General features: G+C 40.2%; 1 pseudogene; it reads right to left on the bottom strand.

Moving 5' to 3' along the window:
- Nucleotides 1–2,465: 2,465 nt before the first annotated feature.
- On the bottom strand, nucleotides 2,466–20,168 carry LOC140470937 (Ig heavy chain C region-like; annotated as a pseudogene).
- Between the last annotated feature and the right edge of the window lie 570 nt (nucleotides 20,169–20,738).

The raw sequence follows: 20,738 nt of genomic DNA, 5'->3' as shown, positions 1-20,738 counted from the left end.
GATAACGAATGATTATTTTAATTGAATCATTATATTTTAAATGTAGGCTGTGACAGCACTTTAGTTGAAAATTGTGGCCATCACTGAATAAAAGTTCAAATGTGATTCTCATCTTTATGTATTGGTGACCAATTGTTTGGCAAATCATGAATATAAGTGACATCACAGTCAGGACATTGCTTCATATTTTTGTTTGTAGGATCTGTATATTTAGGAATAAGTTTTTGTGCATGTGTCCCTTAATTTATTTGATCTACTGCTTGGTGAGTTTGGTTTTCCTTTAATGTTTTTGTATGTGGTTATGAGAGTCTCTTACTTCACTCTTGCCCATGTTGGAGTCTGTGCATGAATAAACATATTCCTGTTCCTTTACTGCTGGTGTGCTCATGTGTTTGTGTACCTAAATTTTGGTCTTTTCACGTTGTGTAAGCATCATCATGCTAATATGCCACTTCGTTGCTGCCTATGCTTATCTTGTAATGTCTTTGTGAGTGTTCACTTTTCATTAGTGCTATCTAAAATGTGTGCTTATGTGTCTGTGTCAGATCCTACTTACATTAGGTTATTTTCATGTTTATGCTTAATAAATGTTAGCATGCAATGTTATGTTTTGATGGATGTTTATATTTATATGATGATGTTTGCTTGTGTGGCAATCTTTCCCAAACCATCTCCTGATAAGCTTGTTTGTGTTATTGTTTGTGGATGCTTGCTGATGCTTGGGCCCATTCTCCTTATTTAATAAACACCCCTCTATTTGTTGATCTATGCACTTGTGTGTCTGCATGTGAGACTCTGAATTTGTTGTGTACGTGTGATATTGTATACATACTGATCAATGTGGTTTAAAAATAACTAATTAAGCTGCCTCTGTTATCGTATGTTTGTGATTCTGAAAATGGTAAAATAATGATAATAATATTTATCTCTGTGCAATTACATGTCTGTGTGAGTCGACATGTGGGAGGACATTTTTCGGAATTTTTATCTGTGTTCATGCATGTATTTGTGCTGTACGCATTGTGCTGTATGAATGTATGTGTATTCATGCCCATTTGTGTGTTACCGTGTGTCTATGTTTCTCATGGTTATGTTTGAGTACACCAGTTATTTTGTGCAAAAGATTTTCTTTCGGTGTATGTGAGTTTTTGAAAGAGCTAAGGTGAGTGTTCAAGTACCACTTGCATGTGTGGCTCTGTGCGAGTATGCGTATGTGACGTCTTATCTATATGCCCATTTGAGTGTGCACATAAATATGTGTCTTTAGGTGAGAGCCTGTATATGTGTCATTACGTGTGTATTTGTGATCATCTCTCTGTATCTGTTCTTATGCCAAACTGCAATTTTTGTTATTCTAATTTATTGTCTTAATTTTAATGGATTGCTCATAATTAGATTTGACCTTGGTGTTGAAGGAAACATTTCCCATCGTCGTGGAGAGATAAGTGTTTTGTGTGGAACTCTTCTGTTGCAGTAATAGAACTTCTGTCTCTGAGTGAAAAGTCTTGAGTTCAAATCCCCACTGCCCCAGAGATAACATTTCTGAATATGTTTATTAGAAAATGTCTACTTGTGTTCTGTATGCGAAACAAAATGATATCAGGTATTCGAATACCAGAATTGATCCCATGTGCTCCAGAAAACTGAAACAAAACTATGGAATTCAAACCGGGACGATGCAAACACCAGTTTTGGATTATGGGAATCAATGTTAATCATTTATTAACAGGGCCAAGCGTGTCCAACATGCTTCAATTGTATTATTTTGCATGGAAATGTTAAATCTTTGAACAGTAAGCAAGAAGCTGACTGTTCCTGTTAGCAACTGAGTTACATTACAGAGGACATCTACTTTGAAAACTCTGCACAGGGAGAAAGAGGACAGACCATTCATCATTCCCCACCCCTCTGCTCCACGACAACTTATCTGTTGATTCTCTTTGGTGTGACAGTGAAGATACATCCTGTCAACTCATGCGCTGGCGCAAGATCCCTGGCAGTTCCCCAGAAACAAAGGTTCCATTCAAACTGCTCTGCACTCTTTCGGATTGGTATGTTCCAATCAAAATTAATTTTAAAGTGTTTAAATTTTCATTTCCAATTGGTGCAATGTGTCAGTTTAAAACTTACATGAAATTTGTAAAAATGTCCAATCGGGGGAATCAAGAACACCAAGTTCAAAACTTGAGCTCTACTCTTGACATAAAATGGACATTGTCCGATTTTGTCACAGAGGGATTTAGGATGGATAAGGTACTTGGCGGAATCCTGCAACGAGTGAGCTTTACTCTGTCTCTGACACAGGGTGTGTCTGAGCAGAGAGCATTAACTGCACAAGACACTCGTCCTAGACCTGTTAATAATCCACTTTAACTACACAGATGTAATGTAAGTCAGAGTGAGAAACAACTAATTCAGTATTTAACTCACAACTGGAGGAAAAAAACTTTATTACTTTTGTTGAATTATTAAATGCAACTTTGAGATTTTTATTGACATGAATTAACAGTGTCCATCAGTGCAAGTGAAATGTTTACGAAACTCGGTTTACCGCTGGATTTATCGACTGTTCTGTTGATGATCTTCAACGGAATCGCTTCATGTCCCACCACACAGGAGTAAGAAGCACCGCTGGCCCACTCCTCCGCTGTAATGGATAACAGGCTGTACATGAAGAAGGAGATGTTGTCACTCTCCGCCATCACCTCGGTGTTCTTGTAGTAACTGGGATTCACCGGCTTGTCATTGTTTGTCCACTTGACGAAGATCTCTCGGGGGGAGAAACCTCTCACTAAACAGGTGAGAGAGAGAAACCTCTGAGCGGAGATTTCTTCTGTTGGTGGCAGGAGGACCGACACTGATGGCTCCAGCGGAATAATCACTGCAAAATATTTGAGACAAATATAAATCAACCAAAAAATCCTGAATCAATATCACAATTTCACTAAATATTAAAATACGCCATGTTTAATTTGGGATTTATTCACTTCCGTTTACTAAAGGAGCAGAATGGTACACATTCTGTTCAGTTAAAAAAAGTAAAGTTTAATGTGAAAGTTGCCTCCATGTTTCCAGCCCACAACAAGGACATTCTGTCCAACTGTCATTGCTGATGGTGACGTCAAAACCCAGGCTTCTTCCCACTTTATCTGACTGAATCAGAATACAATATCCTTTGGTCCATCTTTTTCTTAATCAGCTACCTAACTATCCTGCCTTCAGATGCATCATTAATACTCCCAATGGTGTTTGTTCATTACCAATCAAAGCCTGACATTGATATAACTGGATCTGGATTACACATGGGATCCTTTGTGCTTTAATCTCACCGCTCACCTTTCTCCTTGTGGATGGAGTCTCTCAGCGGAGTCGGTAGATTCTGATGGTACACCACACATTCAAACGTAACACCACTCAGCCAGGCTTCAGTAGAAATGTCTAATTTGCTGATCACGCTGTCGGGATTCTGTCCAGGCTGGTCAGCAATCTCTGATTTCAGAGGCTTCTTTTCTTGTTTCCAGGTCACGCTGACTCCAGAAGGAAGATTGGACACAACGCAGGTTAACGTCACCGTCGCCTCCAGTAAGACTTGTTCTACTGGCGGTGGGAGGATTTTAACGGTGTTAGGGTGGCACTCGGTATCTTCTATGAAACAAAAATCAAAGTCAATGAAAAATGCCCCTTTATGATAAAAGCACCCAATCTTTAGATTACTTCTTCACAGGGTGAAGACACCACCTTCAAAATGGCAACTCCAACTATTGCAGAAACGATGCTTACTGTTGTTGATGTATTTTGATTTGTGAAAGCATTTGTGATTACCTAGGACATGCCCTGTGTAATTATTCCTAAAGAACACTGGCTTTGTAACAAGTGAAACCTGTGAAAAAAATAAAATCATCGAAGATACCATCATGTAACCCATGGAATTACCTTTCTTTCGGAGTTTGTCTCTCACTTTCGACCATCTATTGATACTTGTGACAAGAGTAATCTCAATATAACGAGTTCATTTCCATGTTCATAACCCTTAGGTGCAAATGCTGTTGGTCATGCTGACTGCCAAATCACATCCCAAATTTTGGGCAAATTATAATAAATAATAATTATTCTCTTTGCAGAGTTCTAAAGTGTTACATGATCGGTGACAGCCATGGAAATTCTGTTCATTATATTTAAAGTGATCAAAAATACTTTGCGTTATTGTTGTGATGTCATTCTCTAGTTTATGTCATTGTTCCTCGTGAGCTGTGTTTGGAGTAGATCTGAAAACAAGACATTGAGTACAGCATTGGATATCGAGAAGGACACCCATCTCCTTAAGTCTTTCCCTCCATTCAGTTAGTTCATGACTGGTCTGTACTTTCACTTTATTTAGCAAGCCGCATTTTTTAATTTCCTCATAGAGCAGGGGAGAAATGAAAACAAACAAAAGCGTCTTAAATTAATCTACAAACGCGATGGAAATGTACAGTAATTTTATAGACATCCACTACTCACTGTGTAAACATCGCCATCCCAAATCAGGCTAAATCAGCCTGTCTCGAATTCCTACTTCATTCATCCCTATTGTAGCATTCTTACCAGAATTTATTCTCCTGCCGCATCCAATAATTACAGAGAGCATCTTAAAGAAGCTCAGTGAGATCACTTTCATCCCAGTTCATCACATGTGATACTCACTTGGTCTGAGGTCTGATCCCATAAATGAAGTGAAAGACACCAGATAAAAATCGATGTCGTACAATGTCCAAGGCCAACAGGTCATTCCGGAGCAGGGAATGAAGCATTGAACGCTTTTTGATTTATTTTCAAGTAAGGGTCACTGCATATTTTAACCACGTCATTTTGAGACCACAACATCATAAGATAGAGGATCAGAATAAAGCTGTTCGGCCATTCCAGAGTTTAGATCAGAATGATGCTGGAAAAGCACAGCAGGTCAGGCAGGATCCGTCGAGCAGGAAAATCGATGTTTCGGGCTAAAGCCAATCTACTGTCTTCTCCCCATACTAAACAAGAGCCGATCTATCTCTGGCTTGAATACACACAATGGCCTGGCCTCCACAGCCCTCTGCAGCAACAAGTTCCACAGCCTCATCAGCCTCTGGCTGAAGACATTTCTCCTCACATCTCAGTTCTAAACGGTGCCCCTTTGACCCTGAGACTGTGCCCTTGGGTCCTAGTCTGGCCTACCAGTCAAAACATCTATTCCACGGTCACTCGACCTCAGTCTCTCAGTATTTTCTATGTTTCAATCAGATATCTCTCCAATATCCCCCCTCCACCCCAAACTTATCCTTGAAGCGGCTTCCAGGCAAGGATTCAGCACTCTGAATGCCTCTCCCAGCATGGTCAGGCAACAAACTATTTAACAAAGCTCTCTGTCTATATATCTATCTTCGACAGTGAGGAAACATGCTTTTCTGACTTGCCAAAATGTCGAGTCATGAGCGATGCTAATGTAACACTCAAACTGAAATGAGATCCGTGGCATGTTGGGACATGAGAAGCTGTACTGTGCTATTTACTATGCCTGATCAATTAGTGTGTTTGATTCACATCAGAGTTTAGAATGATTTGTAGCTCTCTCAGTGTGTGTCTCTTACCCTGGAGTGCGGTGATGTTTTTACTTTGAATATTCTCTCCATGAGTGACCTGGCAGGTATAGACTGCGCTGTTGAACCGTTCACCATAAGGGACCATCAGCCGACTCATCACCGAGAAGTTTCCATTTGCCTCACACACGGGAGACGTGAAGAAGCCAGAATCCAAGGGTCGGCCATTTTTCAACCAACTCACGGAGATTGACTTCGGATGGAAATCGATGATTGAACAGACGACGGTTGCAAACTTGCTGCTTGCGATTTCTTCACTGGAGCTCACAGTTAGGAGAAGAGTTGGTTGTAGAATACCTAGGTCTTTAGGAAACACATCGCATAAATTATCTGACGAATTTCATAACAAATGCAATCAGTTCTCATATATCACTGTTTCTTGTGGTTAATGGATACAAGAATCATAATTGTGCAGAGTGCTGGAGAAGCTGGGATCCACACAGAAAGATCAGCAGGACAATGTGAAAGACTAAAATTATAGGACACAGCAAGGGAGTCAAGGAGGCATAGAAACTATAGGCCGGTAACATCAGAAGGGAGATAGCAATGTTGGATGGTATTCGTTTTAATGACAGAGTCTGATGAACAAGGCAGATGAATTACCGGCATAAATGAGGAAATTATGCGGTTGCTATCACGGAGACATATTGAGAGCGGGGCAGGAGGGGGCTATTCAATATTCCAGGATTTAGTGCCTTCAGGCGAGACAGGGAAAGATGGAAAAGGATGAGGGCTGGGGGTGTGCGGTACAGAATGTTGCTTCTGTCACAATTCTGACAAGAGTATTTTAGGCTGTAAAGAGAAATGAAATCATGGAGACCTCCTCGAACAAAGGCAAATGGACAGTTCTTCAAAACCAAAATACAGCAAACATAACTACTGCGAGAGCACGATAGACCTTACTATATGTCCAAAAGACCAAGTGCAGATACATGGGCAAATTTCAAAGAAATGTAAATTAACTAGGGGAATGAGAAAAGACGTTATTACCTTCCTGTGCATAGGCTTGGATATTCATTTTGTCAAAAATTTAGAGGGAGCAGAATTCTGAAAATGCCGCCAGGAGAATATTTTAACAAAGTATGTGTTTAATACTGAGAATTTTAATCCAGACCTTGCAAGAAAGGGGTGAACATGGACTTAACTTTAGGGAATGAAGTCGACTCAGTGGGTAAAACCTCAATGGTGGAGCACTTTGCAGACAGTGATCGTAAATCAGTTGGATTTCAGATTGTGCTGCAAAAGAATAGAAATTGGCTCAATGTTCTGAAAAGGGGAAGGACAATTTTAGTAAGACCAGGTAATGACTTGACCAGAGTGGACTGCAATCTGACACTTATTGGTAAATCTGAGTCAGAGCAGTTTGACACATTTAAGAAAGAGTTAGGAAAATCACAGGGAGGACATTTCCCAGGAAGCCACTACGTGGGACCAAGAATGCAGTGGGCTCTGGACACCAAGGGCATGGAGGGTGAGATAAAGAGAAACAAGTGAGGCTTCCTGTCTATACTGAAATCTCAAAACAATAGGAATTAGTATGGAGTACAGAACGTGCAAGGGGGAGTTTGAAAGACATGTGAATTAGAAGAGCAAAAGGGACCATGAGAAAATAATAGCAGTCAAAATAAAGGAAAATATTTTTTAAAGTTACAGGCTCATTCATAATAAAAGAATTATTCGGGAAACAGTAATGCTCATTAAGTGTATTATTGGAGTGGAGCCGGAGGATTAGGTTGCGGTCAAAACGAATGTGTTGTGTCAGTGATCACTAGTAAGAGGGACAATGTGGGGACAGAAATCATGGAGGGGTGTTGTGATGTAGTTTTCAGAAATTAGGACACATGATGTGATGTTCTGTGTTGTCTTGTTGAATGAAAAGTGGTTATATTTCCAGGGCAGATGAAAAGTATACCAAGCGGCTGAGCGATGCAAAGGATGAAATAGTTGGGTCACTGACAATAATTTAGAATTCCTGTCTGGTCACAGCAGTTGTGCCAAGTGGGTGTAGATCAGCCAACGTTGCACTGTCATGCAGGACGAAGGAAGGGACAAATAATGAAAACACAGATCTGTCAAGCTAGTCTCAGTGGTAGGGAAACTATTGAGAAGTGAAATTAGTCTTCATTTGGAAGATAAATCATCAATTTTCAGCAGGGCTTTATTGAGAGGAAGTCATGTGTAACAATTTGATAGTAGGTTTCAGAGAGATAACTCGACGTCCAGATGATAGCAATAATCAGAGCCAATGGGATCTGAGTTAATTTGACAGATTGGATCGAGAACTGGCTGAGTGGTGGGAGCAGGGGATAATAGTCATCGGGTGTCTGCGTGAATAGAAATCTATGTCTCCTTCTGTTCTGTCGGGATTGGTGTTGATTTCCTTGCTATTTCTCTTACATACCAATGACTGAGACTCAAATTTAGGAGGATTAACCAGTGAATCCACAGATGAAATGAAAACTGTCATGTTGGTAAGTAATGAGCATAATGGCTTTAGATTGCAGGAGGATATACAGGGTTGGTTGTATGTGAAGAGAAGTTGCAAATGGAAATTATTCTGGATAAATGTAAGGTGAGGTAATTCGGCAGAAGAATCTGTGAGGTATGATGTTTTGAATAGTGGAACCCTGGAAAGGCCTGAGGATCTTTGGTGAATGTACCCACCGATCCCCTATAGTACTGTGTCGTGTAGATAAAGAGGCTAAGAAAGTGGGAGGATATTTGCTTTTATTAGCCTCGACATTTACAATGAGGAGTAGGGAGATGATACTGGAAGTTAATAGAGCACGGGTTAGGCCATACTGAAGCGTTGTGTGCATGTTATCGAAGGAATGTGATTACACTGAAGGTCGTATTGATGAGATTTGCCAGGATCTTGCCTGAGTTGGAGGGTTTTAGTTATGAAACTAGTTTAGATTCACAGGGGTTTTCCTTGGAGCAGAGGAGAATTAGGGAGACGATTATCATGATGTCTAGAATTATTTTAGGCATAGACAGGGTAAACTGGATGAAACTTTTCCCCTTGATGGAGAGATCAATGCCTCAGGGCATTGTTAGTTAGGTGGCTGTTATTGATAGGGGTGAACTGGATGGATCAAAGGGCCTTGTTCCTGTGCTGTATAAGGTGATTCTGTGAAAACGGTTATAAATAATGCCTTCTTCATATTAATCCCAGATGCTCTGTTTATCTCAGTTCCCACAACACGTACCTGGACATGGCATTTCTTTGCTCTTGTGTGACCCGCTGTGCTGAACCTCACAGTAGATTTTGCTGGGGCAATCTGCCGCTGACGCGGGCAGAGTTAACTGGCTGCTCAGGGTGTAGGTTCCCTTCTTGTTTCTCACTGATGGGTAAGTCTTCAATCCAGTCGTGATTAACTCCCCACCTTTCTTCCAGGTTACCTTGGTGACGTCAGGGGAATAGTCCATCGCCAAACAACCAAAGGTCGCAGAACCGGTGTCGTGCTCCTGACAGGAGGAGACCAGGCCATAAAGCGTGGGGGGAGATGGTGTCTCTACAATAGAATGACCAATTGAGCAAGTTAGTTTCTGTTCATTTGACCTTATCAGTTACTCAAATGTATCCTCAGCTGTAAACGTTTGCCAGTATGCTCCCACTGAGTCTACAGCACAACTGAAGTTTATTTTTGTTTCCTACCGGTTGCTGATCATGATCATTGGTTCCCTCTTTAGAAACATGCCCTTGACCTTGACCATTACCATATAATTTCGGAAGAAGAGCATCCTGATCCCACCGCAGTAACTGTTTGAAGATCTCACCAACTGACACTTTCACTGGATTGCTGTGAAGAGCAAAGAAGTTTCACAAAATACAAACCAAGGAAATGCAGATTCATCAAAATTCTACAGTGTGTGCAAACAGGCCATTTGGCCCAACAAGTCCACACCCACCCTCTTAAAAGTAACCCATCCAGACCTATTCCCCTACCCTATTATGCTACAGTTAACCCTGACTAATGCACCTAACCTCCCAATCACTGAACACAACATTTGCAATTCCCCCAGCTTGCACATCTTTGGACTGTGGGAGGAAATGCACACAGACATGGGGAGAAAGTGCCAACTCCACACAGACAGTCACCCGACGCTGGAATGGAACCCGAGTCCCAAGCACTGTGAGGCAGCAGCGCTAACCACGGAACCAATGTGCTGCCCCATTAGGTACCGTGGTGCTGGAAAAACCCAACCGCTGACAGTAACCCCGGAGAGAAATCAGAGTGAATCATAGAACATAGAACATTATAGCGCAGTACAGGCCCTTCGGTCCTCGATGTTGCACTGCCCTGTCATACTAATCTGAAGCCCATCCCACCTACACTATTCCATGTACGTCCATATGCCTGTCCAATGACGACTTAAATGCACTTAATCTTGGCGAATCTACTACCGTTACAGGCAAAGCATTCCATAACCTTACTACTCAATGACTAAATAAACTACCTCTGACATCTGTCTTATACATATCTCCCCTCACTTTAAAGTTGTGTCCCATCGTGTTTGCTGTCCCCATACTTGGAAATCAGGTCCAGTGAGCCTTCCTCACTTATCAATGCAAGGCAGAATGTTCTCTCTGGGAGGAAGGTCACTGCAGCAGCAGCACAGGCAGTAGCTGAGCACTGGGACTAGGAGGAGGGCTGTCACGGCTGAACTCATGCCAATTATCTGGAAGTTGAAACATCTAATTTACAATTATCTGAATTCTGGAGGCCTCTGAAAAATGGAGGACCATTCAGGTTCAGAGGCTTTGGAGTGTTACAGCTGAGTATTTACGTAAATATGATTTGAGAAATGAACTAGTAATCTTTAACTTTAATAACTATCAAACTGACACACAGTTCACCACCAAACCTCATTTTTCAGACTAACCACTGCACTTACTCTGTCTAGATCTAAATTTCCACTCACATTGACAAACCCTACCCTGCTATACACCTATTCATGTCCGGAACACACAACCCCTATCACACGAAACACATCCAAGGCAATCCATATTGGTAGTGTAGCTGAGCAGAGAGATCTCGGTGTCCAAGTACATAGATCCCTAAAAGTTGCCAGCCAGTTTGATACAGTTGTTAAGAAGGCATACTTTGTGTTGGCTTTCATCGATAGAGGGACTGAATTTCAGAACCACGAGGTTAGGCTGCAGCTGTACAAAACTCTGGTGTGGCCATACTTGGGAGTATTGTGCACTGTTCTGGTCACCACATTATAGAGAGAATGTGGAAGCTTTGGAAGAGTTCAGAAGAGGTTTACCAGGATGTTGTTTGGTATGGCGGGAAGGTTTAATGAGGAAAGGATGAGGGTCTTGAGACTGTTTTTGTTTGAGAGAAGAAGGTTGAGAGGTGACTTAATTGAGACATAAAAGATAAACAGAGGGTGGACAGTGAAAATCTTTTTCCTTGAATAGTGATGGCTAGCAGGAGAGGACATAGATGATAGATGTCAGAGGTTGTTTCTTTATTCAGAGAGTAGTAGGGCCATGGAACGCACTGCCTGCAACAATAGTACACTCGCCAACTTTAAGGGCATTTAAAAGGTCATTGGATAAACATATGGAAGAAAATGGAATAGTGTAGGATAGATGGGCTTCAGATTGGTTCCACAGGTCAGTGCAACATTGAGGGCTGAAGGGCCTGTACCGCACTGTAATGTTCTATATTCTATATTCCAGATGGACATATGATCTCAATTCCTTTCACTCATTTACACTCCTGCCGCCCTGCACCTGGCCCATGGTGAATCTGGCCCTGACTGGACCTGGCACCATCATTTTCACAACCTCTGACAAAAGCCCACTACCCAAGACATGACCTCAGCCCTTGATCACTGACCTTACATCTTACCCAAGTCAACCTGTGCACATTGCATCCTAGCTCTTTTCGCATCTGTGTTTTACAACCTACCATTTTGCCAGACTCCGAGTTTTGCATTTTGACAACACATCCACCTGTCACTTCATTACAGTGACCTTCCACCCCCGAAACATCCTGGCACTCTGCCCACCTCTACACTAACCAGCCTGGAATCATGCCCATCTCTCCATAAAGACAGACGTCCTGCATTTCAGCTTAAACTACCCCTCACCTACCAAACACAATTCGAACAAATTATCCTGTGACCATTACCATTTACCTTGATGCCACCTTGCCAGACAGAGTGCATGCAAGGTTACCCAGCAGCCAGTCAACACCTCACAGCCGACCAGCCCAAACTCTCCCACATGCCCAATCTAGCCCCTCACTTGCTCACCACCTTCCAACTTTGAGCCTACTCCAACATAAAGTCAGAGAGTCATAAAGTCGTACAGCACAGAAACAGTTCCTTTGGTCCAGCTCATCCATGCTGACCAGAGTTCCCAAATTAAACTAATTCCATTTGCCTGCCTTTGGCCTATATCCATCCATACGATCCAGTTCCTGTAGCTGTTCAAATGTCTTCTAAATGTTGGACCTATCTCTGCATTTACCACTTCCTCTGGCAGTTCATTCCAATATTTTGGACAGTTCCAACATGAAGCCCTAACTCCTGCCCTCAGTGCGCTGACCAATGAAGGTACACGTGCCAAACACCTTCAACACACCAGGTGCTTGAGACAACGCTTTCAAGAATCTATGAGTTTAAACCCTCAGGGTCCTCAGTGTTCAACATCACTACCCTGTGCCCTACCATTAACTCTGTAAGTTTTGACATGATTTGTCTTCTCAAAAAGTAATATGTCGTATTCATTTAAATTAAACTCCATCTGCCACTCCTCAGCCCATTGGCCCAGCTGATCAAGATCTCATTGTACGTTTAGACGACTTTCACTGCCAATTATACCACCAATTTTGGTGTTACGTGCAAACTTACAAACCATGTCCCATTCAATGTTTTCATGGCTATCAATCAATATTATAGCCTGTTTGCCTTTCTCCCACATATCTGTAGCATTTTTTTCAGGATTGAAGGAATCTATCTCCTGATTGAAATTATTTAATGTTTTGTCCTCAATCAATTTCTGTGGTGGAGAATTCCAAAGGTTCATCATTCTTTTGCTGAATAGTAAACAATCAGATTCAATGTTATCGAGTGTTGTGAAGATTGGTGAGCAGCAAGATTAATGATGATCCCATGAATGGAATAGCATTCTAGAGGGACTGAGCGGCCTTCTTCAGCTTCCATTTTGCATGCTGTCATGTCCCTTTGGCAGCATGTTCCAAAACTGTTATCTTTGAGGATAAGGGTGCACATGTATGTAAATGCTTCTCCTGAAAGCTTTCCTCCAAATCAGACTTCAACTTGACACTCAACTATTTCCCTGCCCGTTTCCTCTTCCTCAGTCACAGCCATGGGACTAACTTCCTACCAGCGCTGTGAATGTGCTAATACCACTCCAACTTCAGCAATTCAAATAGACTGATGACAACTGGTTTCTCAAGGCAATATAAAAAGTCTGACACTCCCACACCGGTCTAGAGATTCAAACAACCACTGGAAGAATTGTCAATTATTTGAGGCACTTGTGAGTCTACACAAGATGACATGGTTTCCTTTTGTGTGATTTGACTGTGTTGTCACTTAACGAACTGAGCTATTTCTTAATCATATAATAGGAATCAAGCATCCCTCATTTTTAGCAAGGCAATCGCACATTATATTTCTTTATTCCAGGGAAGTATAGTGTTAAATTAATGAAATATGATGATTGGGATGTTTCAATTGGAAATTGTCAGAGATTTAAAGCTTACTTTCATGAGCAATTAATTCCAGCCTCATTGTGTCACAGTACTCACAGGAATGTCTTTCAGAAATGGTGTCTCCCTTTGTTATGAGCAGTCGAATCAGTAAATCTGGGATAGTTTTTGCTTGTTAATCAAAGGTGTTAAAGAGATTTACCCAAAGGGAGACCTGCCGATTTAGCTCACAGATGCTACATGATCTAAGTAAGTGGTGGAACAGCTCGAGGGGCTGAGTGCCCTCCTCTTGCTCCTACCTTCCTATCATTGTGTCATTCATTAAGCTAGCACTGGCGGTGAACACTTTTTATTAAAATGTTTCAACAAATTAATTGTTTCACACATGCTTTAAAAAAAATCGTCAGTTGATTATTTGGAACGAGATAATTGACATTCTCTATTTGAGTGATCAAAATAACTTCCACCCAATTACAGCAGCCACTGCGCTCTGGAGTGTGTTGTTACTTCATAATAGTTTCTTGTGAAACTACAGCTTGAGATCAGGGCGCTCACATTCAATGATTCTCTGATATTTAATATCTCTGAACATTCACAATTTGTTCAAATGCATCTTTTCTCTGAAGAACGTGTTTAATCGAACAGAACTTTTTTCAATGAAACAACAAACTTTAAATGCTAGCAATTCAAAATAAAAGACAGACATTTCTGAAGAATCTCAGCAGGTCTCGCAGCTCCTGTGGAGAGAAGGCAAGGTTAACCTTTCGCATCCAGAGACCCCCTCTTCAGCAAATTATTTTCATGTTTTTGGCACAAGAGCTCACACCTGTTGAGATAAACAGTGATTCCGTTGGCTTGACTCCTGTTGGAAAAAGGATTCTTAGCAGAGGTACTGGATGGTCTGAGACAGCAATTGAAGACCAACTGAAAAGCTATCTCCATCTGCTGCAAGTGTTGGATTCAGCGGAACTCCCACCCGTACTGAACAATCAAATTCAGCGACAGCACTGGTTTAATATAAAGTAAAACAGCCGAAGCATCATCTCATCAAATATGCTTCGAAAATGGTTCATTCTGGATTAGTTATAAATGATATTGTTAGAACAGCAAATCATAAGCTGGGATTTCTTTGAGCACTTACTCCATTAACCACATCTAGCGATGCCCAAAAGCTTGTGAACAAATATTGATCTGGAAAAAGCTGCTAACCACCAAAATTCTGTTTAATATCTAAGAGACACAAGTCAGGACAGCTATTGAATAGATTTCACTGGCCCCTGTGAGTGGAATTCCAAAAAACACTCAAACATCTCAACCTGCTTTCTTGCACTGAAGTAACCTGATAAGAGATGGTGTTACATACTTCTCTAACGGGTTGTAAGTGAACACAGGCCTCCTGGCACCGAATCAGATACACTACTACAACATCACAACAGACCAGAAGACAATGAGCTCGACACTATCACAGAGAACACAGCCCACCTGTTTTGACAGTACATAAACCATGTTAGTTATTAACACCTTCCAACAATCAGGGATTGTTCCAGAATGGTTGTACAATGAAAGTAACATTTCAACATTTATCCAAGAATACTTTGACAGCATGTCTGAATTGCTCAAACTCTATGGGAACTACAGAGGAATAAAACTAGGAATTGCATTGCCATCAATTCACTGTCATTAGATTTCACCCTAGAACTCCCTTCCCCTTCCCCAGAATGTTACTGCACCAGATGGTCTACTTAGTCTGAAAAAGATTAAAATGTTTTGAAGTGTAATATGACCGTTGCCAGTGACATAAAAAGCTGATGATAGGTTTTCAAAAAATAAGATGCAAAATAATTCTGATTCTACATTGTGCCACGAAACATGTCCTGCACAATTGAGGCACAATGAAAATATACAGCATATTTCCATCTGCCTCGCTCAATCAAATATCTCTTGTTCCCAACAACCAATTTCAAAACTTTTGCTATCTGCCTTTTGTTCCTGAAGCGTTTGTTCTGATTGGAACAACTTCGTCAGGGCTCTCAATTCTGAGGCAACTAATCGAATATTGTATTTCTGGCCGATAAAAATGGTTTTGAAGCGCGAGATGAAATTGAACTGTGAGATTCAGGTATCCAAACTGGACAATTTACAAATGGTCAGGACCGTTGACAAGTTAGTCAGAGATAGTACTGAAACAAACTGTACAACAGACTTAATCCTAGAGGATACATTGTTCAACTCCTCACGTCAAATATATTCACTGTACTTGAACATTCATCAGAGGAACTAACCAGAGGATTAATGTGCACGAGAATGTGTTCACAATGAACATAAATAACCACTGAGTTAATAAACTTAATAAGTCATTGTATTTAACAAAATGAGTGAGGTGGGAAATATCGCCAATTAAAGCACAGATCCGAAGGCAATGGATTATTCTCTAAATTATTTTTACATACTCTTAAAACGTTCCTTGAACTGGGGAGATTTTGCATGCACTGCATAAAGTCAAGACTGCATTTCAGTGTGGAAAGCATTTCTGTTGAAGGAATTAGGGCAAGGTCATTTTCTTGTTTACTGCTTTTAATGAACGAAAATGTTTAAAAAGGTATGAATTGAAAACATGCTTCTGTCTGGAGTTGCCCGCTTTAACAGATGTCTAAGTAAATGTGGGCACTGCTGCCTCACAGATCCAGGTACCCAGGCTCGGTTCCAGCCTCGGGTGACTGCCTGTGTGGAGTTTATACAATCTCCCCTGTGTCTGTGTGGGTTTCATCCCACAATCCAAAGATGTGCATGTCAGGTGAACTGGTCATGCTATATTGTCCATAGTGTTAGGTGCATTAGTCAGGGGTAAATATAGGGTAGGAGAATGGGTCTGGGTGGGTTACTCTTCAGACAGTCGGTGTGGACTTGTTGGGCCAAATGGCCTGATACATACTGCAGGAAATCTAATCTAAATGATTGTCACACTTAACAAATGTGAGCAGATTCCTTCCGATCGCTACATTGCAATAATTCGGTCAAGTATATTAATTAAAATAAATATTACTCTATTTTCAGTGTCTGAATAAACAATGAGCTCCGTTATCCTCTAGTTCATGTCTTCTGCAAATTTGTCAACTCTGCATATGTCTGAACACATCGACATAAAATGAATTCTCTGCGTTTGCAGCAAGTATTCCCATGGTTTTAAGAGTAAAGTTCCTACAGTATGGAAACAGGCCATTTGGCCCAACAATTCCACACTGACCCTCTGAACAGTAAGTAGCCCACCCAGACCCGTTCCCCCTAATTTATATTTACCCCTGACTAATGCAGTCTAACCTACACATCCCTGAACACTATGGCTGTGCTAAATTGCACTATCACCTGACTTGCCCATCTTTTGGACTGTGGTAGGAAACCAGAGCGCCCGAAGGAAATCCACGCAGACACAGGGAGAATGTGCAAACTCTACACAGGCAGTCACCCGATCGTGGAATCGAATTTGGGATCCTGATGCTGTGAGGCAGCAGTGCCAACAACTGAGCCACCATGCTGCCCTGCGAGTTCATGAGTGGATTATTTTAATTAATTCGAAATTTGACCTTGGTCACATAATTCACTATAGTAGTTGTTTCCGAAAGAATGACTCTTCAGTTGATATTTTGTTGTAAAATGTAACTATTTATTTAAAATGCACAGATTGGGAACACCTAAAGCACTGTGCAGATTAAATAATTCAGTTAATATTTTACTTTTATCCTGCAAATCGAGTTTAATCAGGGACATAACAATTAATTAACTCAAGTTACTTGTGAAACTGATCAAAGCAGTGAAACTGATCTGTTCTTCATAGAATTGAGCAGAATTTCCTAATGGTCTTTGCCAATGATCTTTTCCAGCCAGAAAAATATGTATGTAGTGTACAGCGGAATTGAAAGGTGTTTCTTGATCAATTATAACACTGTCATGGCATTTTTGCTCAAGAGCAAGAACTATTAGAACATTAGACTTTTGAAATTCTATTTATATTTCTCTATGACTTGTAAACTGTTTAAAGACAGACCTTGTGAATGAACTAGATAGTGAAGTTCTGAATTTGAATTGTAAACCATGTATTAGATTAATTCTTAATAATTACTTTTAAGTAAAAATGGCGCCCGAAGGTATCTGTTTTCCCTTCATTTCTAAAACCTTTGCCATTTGCCTTTCACTTAATAATAGGCTTTATGAAATTTCAACTCACATGCTGATTGCAGTGAATGAGGAACCTGGAGCGGTTCACTGTCACCAACTGTGTTAATATTGCAAAAACAATGTTGATACCAGAAACGGTTTCCCAAATATAACACGTTTAATGTTACCCAAGCACAGTCCTTCCTCAACAGATGAACAATCACCAGATCACAACACTGTGTTTGCAGCAGAACTGGCTCTACAAACATTTTCAACAGAACCAAAAAACATGATGCAACCTCACAAAAAAAACAAATTGAAGTCTAACAAAGCTGCTCAGAATCAAGCAAACTAATGATTAAATTGAATAGAAATAACAAGTCATAACAGCAACCTTGTTTTTGAGGGGACTTAACACTTAAAGCTGTAACGTTTCTGGCAACAGTTCAATTTATTTCCAACCTGCACACCCTTCTTGATCATGACAATCTTGTGCAGCGCACAGTAGAGTAGTTGAAGGCATATATTGATTAATCACTTCATGGTCAAAACAAAATTACTGAATGGACAAATAGTACCACATTATAATTTTAAGTTAGTTTCAATTACATAATCTGATCAATTCTGCAGTTTCTGATTTTAGTCCCAAATTTTATTTTGAATGAGGCGACTCAAATCAACATTCAGTTAGTTTACAATTAGAACAGAGTTTGTTTTTAAAAAAGTCAATGCATTAAAAACTCGGTTTTTTTTCCATTTCTCAAACTTCCGGGTTTCTGCCTTAAGTTGTTTTCAGACCATTACAAATGGATGCAATGTTTTCAATCAAGCAGGGAAAAATGTGTCATATAAGTTGAAGAAATGCAGAAATGATTCATGAAAAACAATAGAACTTCACAAATATTGGTAATGAACAGTAATCCAGAGAGTCAATCTCCTCACCAGAAAGAAAACACCAATTACAGAAAGCATGAAAACGCTGATCAATTCCACAAATTGAATAAGAATTCAATCAACTCAATTCAACAGAATCAAGGAAAATAAAATCAGAATCCAATCAACTCGAAACAACAGATTTGAATGAAACATAATCAGAATCCAATCAATTCAATTCAACGGAATCAAATAAAACAATTTCAAAACCCAATCAACACAATTCAACAAAACCAAGTAAAAACAAAGCCAAAATCCAATCAACTCACTTCAACAGAACCAAGTAAAACAAAATCAGAATCTAATCAACAGAATGAAATATAGCACCACAAGAAAATTTTATGACAGTTTCTAACCTTCTTGTCATCAACAAAATTAACAAAATAATGGTATTTTAGCATGGTAAATCATGTTTTGTAATATCTTGAACATCTTTGAATTCTTAGCGTTTGTTGTTGATAATGAAACTCACAGTCAGGATGTCACTGATATTAATCATTATTTATAGCTGACTGGTTAAGAGAAATTAGGTGTTTCAAGTAATCCAGCCACGCAGAATGCCCATCTGACCAAAAAAAAAAGATACACCGAGCAACTGACTCCATCATCACCATTGTAACTATTTGCTGAGCCTTAACTGAAGTCTGTAATCAGTGTGAACAAAAATCAATCCGAACCAAACCAAACTCAGCACAGAATCCGAGTTTCATTTAATTCAGAAATTAGTCGCATGAATAGAAAGTTTTAAAAAAGTCGCTAAGAAAGTTCAAAGTTCTTACCTGAAGTCACTGTCACCATGGTCCCTTGGCCCCAGTATTCAAGATAGTCACAGTGTTACATTCCCTGGACTGGGTCACACAATAACTAGCTCTGCATAAAACAAATAAAAAATCTACCATCATTTTAAATTGTCAGAACCACAGGTAAAATAAAGTCACGATAAATCTTCATCACATAATTGTGTTAGTGAATTCTGATCATTCTTGATAAATTTTAATACTGTTTTATAACTACACAGAATAACGCATGAGCCGATTCTCAAAATCCCCAACTGGTGTATCAATAATTACCCAACACTTTTTACAAATTAAATAGTGATACTGGCATTAAACCCCACAGAATTAATACTGCACTGCAAGTTAAGACGGTTTGTAGAAGTAATCACTGACTAGTTTCAAACAATCGAGGCTGAATAGGTTTTTGTATTGATCATAATTGCAGTGTCATTCCAGCTTGTACCCACTCTTGCACAGTAATGGATGGCGGTGTCTTTGATATTCAGGTTCCCCATGTCCAACGCGAAAATGTTGTTTGAAATGTCTTTGGACGCAGTAAATCGACCATAAATCGCTGGTGCATAGTAACTTTTGGATGAATCATAGTAGGTAACCAGCCACTCCAGACCCTGTCCGGGAACCTGTCGGACCCAGCTCATCCAGTTGCTGTTAAGATCGAAGCCGCTGGCTTTACAGGTCAGTTTCAGACTGCCTGCGGGACGGCCAGTCTCTGCCTCTGGCTGAGTCAAAACAATCTCCGACTGGACACCTTTAAAAAAGAAAGCAAGTAAACCATGAGCATTAATGCTGATGAAATGATGGCTGAGTCTTTTACATTCCTGCAGTAGACTAACATTGAGACAGTCACAAAAAGAGACTTGAACAAAAAACACTCACATGATAAGAAAGTAAGGAATAAACTGAGAAAAATTGTCGACACAATCATTCTGATAACATGTGGGAAGCGGTTCTGTCAAGATCTTTCTAAATAGAGCCGACCCAGGAGTGTTGAATTACGGTCTAGTGCCCAGGATTTATATGGCCATCGGAAAGGACAGGCTTACAGCTTCCGCCTGTTGGTTTCCTGCTGGAGGCTCAGACTGGATCCTGGTCTCAGCTTGTACAGCCCGAACACATGGGCTCATGTATTTACATGAGATTCTGCTTAAACATGGACACGTACACATCTTGGGATATTTGTTTTGCTGAATAGCTTCTTTGGAAGTAAATTTGAGTAGCTTCAGGTCTGTTTCACATAATAGTTGCATGTATTTTGTTTAAAAAGAACAAATTCAACTGCAAGTTCGCTCCCTTTATTTCTACATTCATTTACAAGCAGATAAAACTAAAATTAAACTTCAAACATATTACTAGCTAATAAAACAGTTGAACTTTTCTTCCTTGGATACTGCAAGTCTTTGTTGCACTACAAAATAACATGTAATTCATATGAAACATTTCAAAATTCAATTTAGGCAACTGAACACAGAGCTTGTCCAAAGTGATTATATTTAGAATATTCAATTAGAACTTAACTCCCTTTAATCCTACATTCCACCACAAGC

The sequence above is a fragment of the Chiloscyllium punctatum genome, chromosome 52 (genome assembly GCF_047496795.1).
Source record: "Chiloscyllium punctatum isolate Juve2018m chromosome 52, sChiPun1.3, whole genome shotgun sequence".
NCBI classification, from domain to species: Eukaryota; Metazoa; Chordata; class Chondrichthyes; order Orectolobiformes; family Hemiscylliidae; genus Chiloscyllium; species Chiloscyllium punctatum.
This window is presented reverse-complemented; position numbering and strand designations above follow the sequence as displayed.